The following is a 12,526-nucleotide window of genomic DNA, read 5'->3' on the forward strand; positions in this document are numbered from 1 at the left end:
TGGGAGAACCCTTGACTGAATACGTACACCCATTGCAGTCTGAATCTTAAGTGAGGCTGTATGGGAGGAGCTCAAGCAATTGATTTACCAGGTGCACCAAATTCAAATGGTGCGTTGGAAAGATATTATAAATAGGAGTGAAGCTATTGACTCCAATGCTTGAGTCTTTTATTGGTTCCAGTTACTAGGGTCCCCATAAACCCTTGGGGCTCCCCTTCTCACAGTTCTCAGTCTGTGGCCCCCTTCAAATACGCCACGACCCCTGAGGCCCCCATTGAGTTTGGCTGCTCTAAATGACACTCTTTCTTAATTTGGATCTATATCACCATTTCTTTATTGCTAGGGGAAAGTCCTATAACTTCCCTTTCTACAGTGCTATTGGTGTACCAGGGCAACATGGGCTGCAATGCTTAAAGTTCCCCAACAGCTTCACAAAGGAATTATGGGATGATAATAAATCATACCCTAACCAGCAATGCCTACATCCTCTAAATGAACTAAAAAGAAAGTTAATCTACCAGGATATTGATGAGAGAGAGAACAGAAAGACAACTCTATAGTTCACTGCTCAATAAAGCAGATAGAGGCTTGTGTTCAGAAAGGAATGACCACATTTTGAGGTAATTAAGATAAGGCTGTAAGATTTGACCAGATTTAACTAGAGGGAGAAGTCTCCAGGAAAATCAAACCATAAGAGACAAGGCCCATCGTGCACTTAAGGAGAAAACGTAGTGAGATTCAATAAGTAGTAAGATTTGAATCACTGGAAGGAACTCGAGTTAAATAAAAATGAGGTAATATGCTAACCTCAGGAGCTAAGAATCATTTTGGACTGGGTGTTGGAGAATTAAAGATTACTTAAAAGACAATGTAACATATACTTGATGGTGTTTTTTCTTCAGTTGTGTTAAATGTTCTGTACAATTGTTTGAAGTATAAGATTCCAATAAAATTATTTCATCAATATTGCTTTTAGTCATTTTTTTACAGTACATTACTTTAAAAGAGAATTTTTTTCATATCATTAACTTTCAGCTACTAACTTTATGGTTGATTTTTTTTCCTTTTGAAAATTATCCGCTGCTTCAAGGACTGTAACTGAATTGTATTGTTATACATTAGCATTTCTGTCCCTCGTAATCTCAGCCAAACAATAGCATTTTGGGAAATGTAGGCAAGATTGCTTTCTAAAACATGTGGCTTTTTGGCTTCATTTATCTGTAATTGCTCGAAGAAGAAACTTGAATCTGTTGTTTTTTTAGGCATCTGTGATCACAGTTAGGCAGGCCACGATCTATTGAAATTTTCTGACTCTTTATTAAGTTTATTAAGAATAGGTCATTCAGAAATGATACATTAGTTAGTTACACAAAGAAAGTATACAAGCGTGATGACTAGAAACTTTCAATGGAACCAGAGGACAAACAGGCTTTTGGGGTGAGATGTTTCGATCTTGGTAAAGTGGTGGGGACAGTCCTGCTCTCTAGCTGAGGTGTTAGCGGATGTTCCCCTCAATCTTCCTTCTCTTCTTCTGGTCTATCTGCCTGGTGAAGATTGCTCTCTGGGGAAACACCCTCTGCCTTGGGTCCACCTCATTCTTGATACTTGCATGGATCTTCCCCAATGTTGTTACTCAAATGTCAATCTGGAATCTTAATTCTCTTGGCCCAAGTGCAGTTAATCCAGTTTTGAATTGGTCTAGCCCCTGTGAATTTCTCTTGCTGTCTCCTTCCCTAAGTCCACCTTTGTCTGAACCTGGCACTTATTATTATATCATATTTCTAAGACAGTTCTTTTCTCTATGCCAATGGCCATCAGACAGCCAATTGTGATGTCAGATATTTGTTGTCCCTTTGCCCACCCTCACCCATGGATTAGCTTATTATTTATTTCAAGTACTACACACTGGTACTAGGGTGCATTTGATGTCAGCTGAATTGTTGATGCCAGTCTTGAGCGTCATGGCCTCTGTGTTTTTTTGGAATTCATCACTTTATTTTCAAATACTCGGAATTTGGAAAGCTAAGTACAGTTGTAATAGCTGTTAAATGAAATCTAATGCCACACTGCAAATACTAGGAAAATTCAGTTTTAAGGGACCCAAATATTCAACAAATCCATTGTTTTTTTTTCTTTTCAAACAGAAAAGACATTACAAATGATGAATTATGGTTTCAGCAGTAAATGAGCTTCAAGAAGCGATGGGATGGACAGGTTACAAAGTTGAATGTAGGTGGTTTTAGTGATGGAGCATTTATAGGGTCAGAAAATCAAGCAGATGCCAAATAAGATGCTGAGCTTATGGATAGTTCACTTTGGAATGTAGCATTGGTCAGGGACAGATGGTGAATAAATTGGAATTGCCAGTGATGTCCATGGTATATAAGTAAGCAGTTTTGATTTGAGTTTGCACAAGAATAATGGCCGCTAGAGCAAGGTTTGAAATTGGGTTCCAGAGCTGTAAAATAAATTTGAACAAGGAGAGAAAAGACAATTAGCAAACCAGAAAGGCAATTTGTAATATATGTCTTTCCAATTACGCATTTACTTTTTCACTATTTTCTGTTTCACTAAATTGGTTTTACTAAACAAATAGAATGTAACTCCTGGACCTTGTACCAGTTGAAGCAATATTTCTACCTAATAGTTCAATCTGTAAAGTTTGTGCTTTACAGAAATGTGATCTAATTGCAAGTAGATAAATATTGTTGGGATCTCAAGACAGTGTGCTGCTAAGAAGAGCATTGAAGCATTTTCAACTAAAATGTTTTCTCTTTGAGTGGTTTTTATGGAGTCAGTAAGTGTTTCAATGCATGTTATCAATAAGTCAAATATTTACAGCTGAGTCTAAATGATTTGCATGAAAGTATTTTAGTTTGTTTGATACTCATTGATTTTCTCATATAAGAGGAGCAGTTGTTCCTGAGTTAACAATAGAATTTAAACCATAATTATGCCAATGAATGGCGGAGGATTCCATTTATGTTTTGGCTGTTTAAATCAAATCCTTTCTCCCAATTTTGTTTGCAGCATCCATCTCTGGGAATGGGGAGAAAATAATTTGTAAACACTTCCAGACGGGCTGCCAGTGTCACTCCATGCCCATGATGCTCAGAGGTTTCTTCAAGTGATGCAGGAAATGGCCGCTGCTCAGTGCTTGCTCCTTTGCTTGGTTAAAAAGGAACAAGGTTGACCAAAATCCAATTTGCTAATATCTTCACAGCATATCCTTTGTGAAAAGGCTGTGGAAATTATTGCAATGACTCAGCAGGCCAGCAGCATCAGTGAAGAGAAATAAGTAGCATCCTCAATCTGATATCAGAATCCTTCATAATTCTGTACGTTTTTCAAAATGCCGAGTCAACAAAATGATTATGGGGCTCAGTTCTGCATGTTGTGGGTCTAAAGTGTCCCCCATGGAGTTTCTGGAGGATTTCTTTTCACATCAACTTTTCCATGGTCATACATCAATAAATCTATTACTGTTGCATGTTGCTACAGCTTACGTTACTACCATGAAATGTGCCATGAGATGTTGGTACCTGATGTCCACATGAAGGTTCTTCAGAGCAAGCAGCAAGCTGACTTCACTGAGTACTCACTCTGACTCCCATGTGGAGCTTATTTGACATCTGTCTTGCTTGATCAGTTTCATAGGATAGAAAGCTGAATATTATTGAAGTAGGTTGAGCCTTCAAGGAGGCACTTGACAAGCTTTAATCACTGTTAATCGGAATCATGTTGCTGCCTCATGAGAAACTCATTATACTTGCTGTGAAAAGCTTAAAAAATAAAGCAGAATGCTCCTGACATTGTGTTGGGACACTTCAGATTCACAGTTCACCTCACCACAGTGCACACCTTTACAAGATTCCACACCACACCATCAGCAATGTCAGAATGATACCAGAAGAAGATAATTACAAGATCTGGAGGGTGTGAGGGCTCCAAATAAGCCTTATACTGTTTTTTCTCTACTGTATGATATAATGTTCATTGAAGCTTGCTGACATTCACTTAGCTGAGTGCAGACCTGACCTTACAACCTGGCAGCAGTAATTCCAATACCCAGCCACCAGTCTGGAATACACTGAAAGAGAAAATAATTCGCTAAGGAGAACATAAAAACCCATCCGAGGGTACCCAACAAGTTGCAGAATCATTCTTATGAATGATAAGTACATGTTGGGTGCAGAGTCCAGCTACATTTGGGAATGGAATATAAAAGGGCACAGAAATAGTTTCAGAAAACAAGGAAACAAGCATGCTTAATGCAGTTAAAGAACCCCCCATCCGTATGACCCCTGCTCAGCCAATGTTAATGATGGTCATGAGTGATGAGGGAGGCTATTTCAAAGCAGTTTAAAAGAAAAGGGCACAGAAGTCATCAACTATCCAGGAGTATGAGGCTGCTGAGATACAAGATTTTGATATAAGACGTAGCAGAGCAACTAGTATGAAGATGTCTGACATCCAAAGGTAATAGTCTCATGGCAGAATTTTCATTTATTGATTCACAGACACATAACATAAATTTTGGTGCCCTAGCATATGACTAATGTTGAGGATATTGAGTTTATTTTGAGGACAGGAGCTACTACATCTATTGTTTCTGACCTGATGTGTAGAATACCAAGAAAATAATGAATAAATAGTTTGATTAGATTACTTTATATTTTGCTGGATGAGTAACATTATTATATGCAACAATCCAACTTTGTTGTATTATGAAGATGGTAGAAGATATTAGAATAATGAGACTTGAATGTTGCTCTCCTTTTACACTGCTCACAATTGTTATTTTTTTCTTTCAGCCACTGGGTTTGAATTTTATTACCCAAACAACATCAAGTTGGTAATGTTATTGATAATAAATAATTCTTATTTTGCTAGTCCATTATTCTCCCATAGATTTTTCTTTTCTGTCCTACATTTTCCAGATTTATGATGTAAGAAGGACCTCTGAGAAATACATTAAACTCACAATAAACTTCCTTTAATTAGGAGTGCTGCAGTTCGCACTGTTTGGAGATTAGTGTGAAGTTATAGATGTCAGCTGTGTCTCAGCACTCTTAACTTAGAATGCAAAAGTTGATTCACGACAGAGACTTGAGACTATAATCTAGGTTGAAACTTTAATGAAGCACTGAGGGAGTTCTGCATGATCAGAGATGCTGCATTTTGGATGAAACATTAACCTGGTTCGACTTTGAAGGAGAGAATGTGTGGTCTCCATAGTGATCTGGCCAATACTTATATCTCACCCAAATCCCTAAAACAAATGGTCTGGCCATTTTGGGTTTTTTTTTTGCGAAACCTTGTGCAGATTGACTGCCATATTTTGTACATCACAACAGTGATAATGTCTCAATACTATTTCATTGACTAAATGTTTTGTGGTATGCTGAGGTTAAAACAGGCACAACATAAATGTAAATCTTGTGTGTCACTGTGAAGGAGGATAAGCTGAGGTCTGCATGTCAATTAATGTCAATTTCTTTTCCTAAATGTATGTCCAACTCCAAGTATGTACTGCAGACAATAACCCTCTTCATTTTATCTTCAGTAGGGTACTCTCATAGTACAGAACGTAGACATCACAAAAGTGCTCTTAAAGTTGGATAGAAATTGATGAGGTAATAATATGTTGAAGCATTGCAACAGATAGAGAAATAAGGAACATTATTCTACTTAATAGGTTAATATTTCTTCCAAGTAATTAATCAAATGTTTGACTACACTGCAGTGCAAGTATATTTTGTTGGGTGAACAAGATCATTAGGAAAAAGTGAGGCCTGCAGATACTGGAGATCAGAGCTGAAAATGGGTTGCTGGAAAAGCACAGCAGGCCAGGCAGCATCCAAGAAGCAGGAAAATCCAAGTTTCGGGCATAAGCCCTTCTTCAGGAATGAGGAAAGTGTGCCAAGCGGGCTAAGATAAAAGGTAGGGAGGAGGGACTTCGGGGAGGGGCGTTGGAAATGTGATAGGTGAAAGGAGGTTAAGGTGAGGGTGATAGACCGGAGTAGGGATGGGGGCGGAGAGGTCAGGAAGAAGATTGCAGGTTAGGAAGGTGGTGCTGAGTTCCAGGGATTTGACTGAGACAAGATGGGGGGAGGGGAAATGAGGAAACTGGAGAAATCTGAGTTCATCCCTTGTGGTTGGAGGGTTCCTAGGCGGAAGATGAGGCGCTCTTCCTCCAGCCGTCGTGTTGCTATGGTCTGGCGATGGAGGAGTCCAAGGACCTGCATGTCCTTGGTGGAGTGGGAGGGGGAGTTGAAGTGTTGAGCCACGGGGCGGTTGGGTTGGTTGGTCCGGGTGTCCCAGAAGTGTTCTCTGAAACGTTCCGCAAATAGGCGGCCTGTCTCCCCAGTATAGAGGAGGCCACATCGGGTGCTGCGGATGCAGTCAATGATGTGTGTGGAGGTGCAGGTGAATTTGTGGCAGATATGGAAGGATCCCTTGGGACCTTGGAGGGAAGTAAGGGAGGAGGTATGGGTGCCAGTTTTGCATTTCTTGCGGTTGCAGGGGAATGTGCCGGGAGTGGAGGTTGGGTTGGTGAGGGGTGTGGACTGACGAGGGAGTCACGGAGGGAGTGGTCTTTTCGGAATGTTGATCCTCCCCTCCCCGATCAGCCGTCCGAAAAGACCACTCCCTCTGTGACTCCCTCGTCAGGTCCACACACCCCACCAACCAACCTCCACTCCTGGCACCTTCCACTGCAACTGCAAGAAATGCAAAACTTGCGCCCACACCTCCTCTCTTACTTCCCTCCAAGGTCCCAAGGGATCCTTCCATATCCGCCACAAATTCACCTGCACCTCCACACACATCATTTACTGCATCCGCTGCACCCAATGTGGCCTCCTCTCTACTGGGGAGACAGGCCGCCAATTTGCAGAACGTTTCAGAGAACACCTCTGGGACACCCGGACCAACCAACCCAACCGCCCCGTGGCTCAACACTTCAACTCCCCCTCCCACTCCACCAAGGACATGCAGGTCCTTGGACTCCTCCATCGCCAGACCATAGCAACACGACGGCTGGAGGAAGAGCGCCTCATCTTCTGCCTAGGAACCCTCCAACCACAAGGGATAAACTCAGATTTCTCCAGTTTCCTCATTTCCCCTCCCCCCACCTTGTCTCAGTCCCAACCCTCGAACTCAGCACCACCTTTCTAAACTGCAATCTTCTTCCTGACCTCTCCGCCCCTATCCCCACTCCAGTCTATCACTCTCACCTTAACCTCCTTCCACCTATCGCATTTCCAACGCCCCTGCCCCAAGTCCCTCCTCCCTACCTTTTATCTTAGCCTATTTGACACCCTTTCCTCATTCCTGAAGAAGGGTTCTTGCCCAAAACGTCAATTCTCCTCCTCCTTGGATGCTGCCTGAACTGCTGCGCTTTTCCAGCAACCCATTTCCAGCTCTGAACAAGATCATTAGACTTACCAATTTGACACAAAACATTTAGGCGAAGAGCACAAACTTGAGTTATCACATATGTTGATTCATTATAGACTCTGCCAGGGCAAAAACAAAATAAAAACTGTGACGAATAAATTTAAGTAAGGAGACTACTGTCATTCTGAAAGTTTATAATAGCCTCTTCACATTCCTCTCCAGACATAAATATTTCCTTCGAAATTGACACTTTTAATCTTGCCTTTCCTTTATAAGTGTTAGGGCAGTCCATGGTGTTTAGTTAACATAAAATGGCTGTCCTAGACTTTTATTTGGCATAAAAATGACTGAAGAAGATTGTGAGCTGAAGAGGTTATTTATACAGTCAGAACTGCAGCCTTGATATGCATAACAACTAGATGAGATATAAAGTGTCTCATAAGAAGAAGCAAAAACATTGCAACTGCTTATAGAGAGACAGTTTTGAAAAGGGACGTCCTTGAAAAGCATGACAGAAATCTTTGAAAGCTAATTCTAAATTTGCTATTTAATATGGAATAAAAGGGGAAAGCTTGACTCACATTATTTAAGGTCCTTTGGGTGATTATAATTTCTGTATACACACACACACACACATACATACATATGTATATAATATATACGCACACACACACGTATAAGGATGGAGCTTTAACTGCAGCAGATGTGAAGGGATTTTACTGAATTCCTGTGGACAGACAGTAAGGAACCCCCCCCCCCTCCCACCACCACCAGCCCCCACTCCCAACCCGCCATCCCTGTGAGCAGGGAGGATTGAATGACAGATAGAGAAGTCAGCAATATTGGACTGTGTCTAGATTAGAGTGGTGCTGGAAAAACACAGCAGGTCAGGCAGCATCCAAGGAGCAGGAAAATCGACATTTCAGTCAAAAGCCCCTCATCAGGAATCCTGAATCCTGATTCCTGATGAAGGGCTTTTGCCCAAAATGTCTATTTTCCTGCTCCTCGGATGCTGCCTGAGCTGCTGTGCTTTTCCTGCACCACTCTAATCTAGACTTTGATCTCCAGCATCAGCAGTTCTCACTGTTGCTAATATTGGACTGTGATTAAACAAGATGTATGGCTGAAAATTGAAGGAGAGGTGATAAGAGTATTAGCTTAACATCATGGAACGACCCAGAATTGAACATCAACTGATCAAGCAGTCACATAACTGACCTGATTCGGTGTGTGTATGATCAATCAATAGTGCAATCAGTTAACAATTGATAAAACCAAATGTGTAAAAGTTTATGTCTTTTCATTGTTCAGTGAAGAGGCTCCTGATCTCTCAGAGGGTCTCTTCCCACCAGTGTGAAACTAATAAACTATTTAAAACAGGAAATGGACTGAGGGTGTTGAGTGATTATTTTAGTCATTCTGTCCCTAAAAACTGTGAGAAGGAAACCTTTCCTTTAGCATGCCTAAAATCATTTTTTTTTTGATATTTTAATCAGTTTGAGTCACCGATATGGAGATAAAAATGCAATGAAAAAATTGCCTGAGTAAAAATGCAGAATGATTTGCCTTCAGCTGTGCAGTTTAAGAAAACAAGACTTTTAAATGACGCATACAAATCCCATGCAGTTACAGTCAGGAATGGAACATAACATCTAATGATTGAACGGATTCTGGAATATGTAGTGATAACAAGTTACAGAATTCATCCAAACATCCACCGTGTGGGCGGCACGGTGGCACAGTCGTCAACACTGCTGCTTCACAGCACCAGAGACCAGGGTTCAATTCCCACCTCAGGTGACTGTCTGTGTGGAGTTTGCACGTTCTCCCCATGTCTGTGTGGGTTTCCTTCGGGTGCTCCGGTTTCCTCCCACAGTCCAAAGATGTGTGGGTCAGGTGAATTGGCCATGCTAAATTGCCCGTAGTGTTAGGTTAGGGGTAAATGTAGGGATATGGGTGGGTTGCGGGTCGGTGTGGACTTGTTGGGCCGAAGGGCCTGTTTCCACACTGTAAGTAATCTAATAAAGAACAAACAACAAACTTTCGGATGACCAAAACTATGCTCAGACTTTTCTCCACCTGATGCAGCAATAGGAATATATAATTGCAAGTGAGAATTATTTGTGAAACTTCCAATTACTCTTTGTCATACTCTATCTTACACCTCATGCTGTTCCGTAATTCATAGTTATGAATAATCATGCATAATTGTAATGCCATTAAAATATTGATTATCTGCCCAATGAAATTAGAATGTATAACTCTGAAAATTGCATGAATATATATCCAGTCAGAAAGATTATAAGTCTAGATTTTGTTGTTTGTTGTATTAGTTGATATCCCGTGGGAACATTGTCTGTTAAAACCTAATGTCCCTGCAATTTCCCCTTATCATCCAGCAGTCCATGTATATGAATATGGTAGAAGATAGAAATCAAAGCTATTTTTTGTGTAAAACAACTAAATAGCCCAACAATAAGTTACCACTGTCTTTTTCCATCCTTGTTGAAATATTATTAATAAGAATGGGTAAGAGAATGACCATTATCATACAGCTCACAAGGACCTGTCACATTTTCATGTAGTGGAAAGATAATTTCTGTATTATCATCTAGTAATGGTTGTAATTAGTGTCGCACAAGCAACAGGGTGTAAAGATGGGGTAATTACAGAAAGATCCAGAACTGCATTCACTTAATTGTTCATCACGGGAGCTGGCATGGCGAAGATGTATGGAAATGGCTGACAACTATTAAACTCCTGGAGAGACCTTGCTTCAAAATGGACATCAACATTTTCAGTTCAGTTAACTAATGGGACATGACAATGGCTCAAAATGGGAATCTCCAGGATGCAGTCAGGCACTTATTTTGAATCTGTGGAAATGATCCCCATGATATATTATCTTTGATAATTAACCATTAATTGTGCTTTAAAATTATACAAATGTCTGTGTCTTTCAACTTTTTTTGTAAAAGGTTGAGTTTAATTACAATATCTCCACAGTTACCTTCTATGAAGTATGATTTTATCGAACTGTTAAGCAACCAATATTCTGTTAAAGTATAACTATTATTTTTTCATACTGCATGTAAGTTCTACAGAGAGGACTTTAACTCCTGGATGCAAAATATGAATATCATGTCTCCAGAAATGGCTGTGAGAATTGCAGGCACTTTTATCATACAGACTTCGGTACAGCAAGTCACTTATCAACTTGCCAAACTAAACACATCAAATTGCCAAAGAGAAGGATTCAGGAAGAATACATGATCCTACTGTGGCCTGAAGGAGCATGTTCACATATTTTATTCACAAACAAAAAATGTATTGACCTTGAAGGGTTTCACCTCACAGTAATCAACTTAATACAGTTGTGTACAGTTCTGGTCACCCCACTACCAGAAGGATGTGGATGTTTTGAAGATGATGCAGAAATAGTTTACCAAAATGCTGACTGGTCTGGGGGATTTTAGCTATAAAGAAAGCTTGAAATAATTGGGTTTGTTTTCACTGGAATACAGGAGGTTGAGGGGTGACCTGATAGAAGTTTATAAGTTTGTGAATGACATGAATAGAGTGGAAAGTATCAGGCTTTTTCCCAGAGTGGAGGGGTCAATTACTAAAGGGATGCAGGTTTAAGGTGTGAGGGGGGAGGGGGGGGGGGAATGCTTAAAAGAGATGTGTGAGGCAAGCTTTTCAAAATATAGGTGGTGAGTGCCTGGAATGCATTGCCAGAACAGGTGGTGGAAGCAGACACAATAGCAGTGTTCAAGAAATACCCGGACGAGTGAATGAATAGGAAAGGAATACAGGGATATGGATTCTGAAAGTGAAGACAGCTTTAGTATGGAAGGGCAAAATGTATTGGAGGGCCAATGGGCCTGTTCCTGTGCTGTATTGTTCTTTGTTCTTTGTTTATTGTTCTCATCCATTTCAGCCAGTGTATTCAAATTGGTCTAAAAATTGAAGTGTTTGCCTATTTAAAGCAGGACTCCAGAGGTATTTAAAACCTGGAGACCTAAGAGCAGGGCAGGAGTAGAAGTAGAAGCATTGAGCACGGTGAGAGGCGGCAGAGGTCCAAAAGCATAACTGGAGGATCAGAGTCCTGAGATAATTAGTAGCACAACAAGGACACCCCCGAGATGCTAGAACAGTTAAAGCACAGTGAAAATGACCTGGAGCCCTGTCCAAATTATTCACACTACTGAAGCCTCTCAATCTAGACTCTCATTCTTGTAATTCCTTTCTGCATACTGTCAAATGCCTTCACATCCTTCCTAATGAGTGGTTAATTTAGTTGGTCAAATATTTCAGTTTGAGCAGAACCAGTGTTTAGTTAGAAGGTCACTATTGTTAATTTGCTTTCGGCCTCTACTTATCAATCCCAAGATTCCATATGTTATCTCTTTTTTCATCCTGTACTGCTTTCATTAATTATTAGTGCTAACATATCTCTTTGTTCATCTAAAATGTGTCACTTCACACTTCTTTACATTAAATTTCATCTGTCACGCATCTACCTATGTCCTTTTGAAATCTGTCTCTAATTTATAGTGGAACCTCGATTATCTGGCATTCGATTAGCCAAATTTTGGATTATCTGGCAAGATCGCAAGGTCCCGATGCTTGGCTAAACCGTGTCATCCAGCATTCGATTATCCAAACATAGTACTCCCTGCCCGTATAGTTCGGATAATCGAGGTTCCTCTGTACGCAGAATTCACAATGCTTCTAAACGTTGTCATCCACAAATGTTTTAATTGGTTCCACACTCAAGTCAAGGTCATTCATATAGTTCAATCCTGAGAGAACCCCATTAATTGTACTTTCCTCTACACCTTAAACTAATTGTATCCTGCTGCTAAGTCTCTTCCTGTCACTAAGTCACTCTGTTGTCCCTACTAACTATTCCTAGCACTTCAACTTTACTGAGAAATCTGTTGTGTGCTACTTTTAGGAAATGCCTTTTAGCTGTTACGGAGCCATGGAGTGTCTACAACACAGACAAAGGCCCCATGGCACGTTTGTAATTGTGCTGCTCATCACATGCCTATCTAATCTCATCTCAATTTTCAGCACTTGGCCAATATTTGAAATGGCATTTCAAATGCTTATCTAAATA

The sequence above is a fragment of the Hemiscyllium ocellatum genome, chromosome 2 (assembly GCF_020745735.1).
Source record: "Hemiscyllium ocellatum isolate sHemOce1 chromosome 2, sHemOce1.pat.X.cur, whole genome shotgun sequence".
NCBI lineage: Eukaryota > Metazoa > Chordata > Chondrichthyes > Orectolobiformes > Hemiscylliidae > Hemiscyllium > Hemiscyllium ocellatum.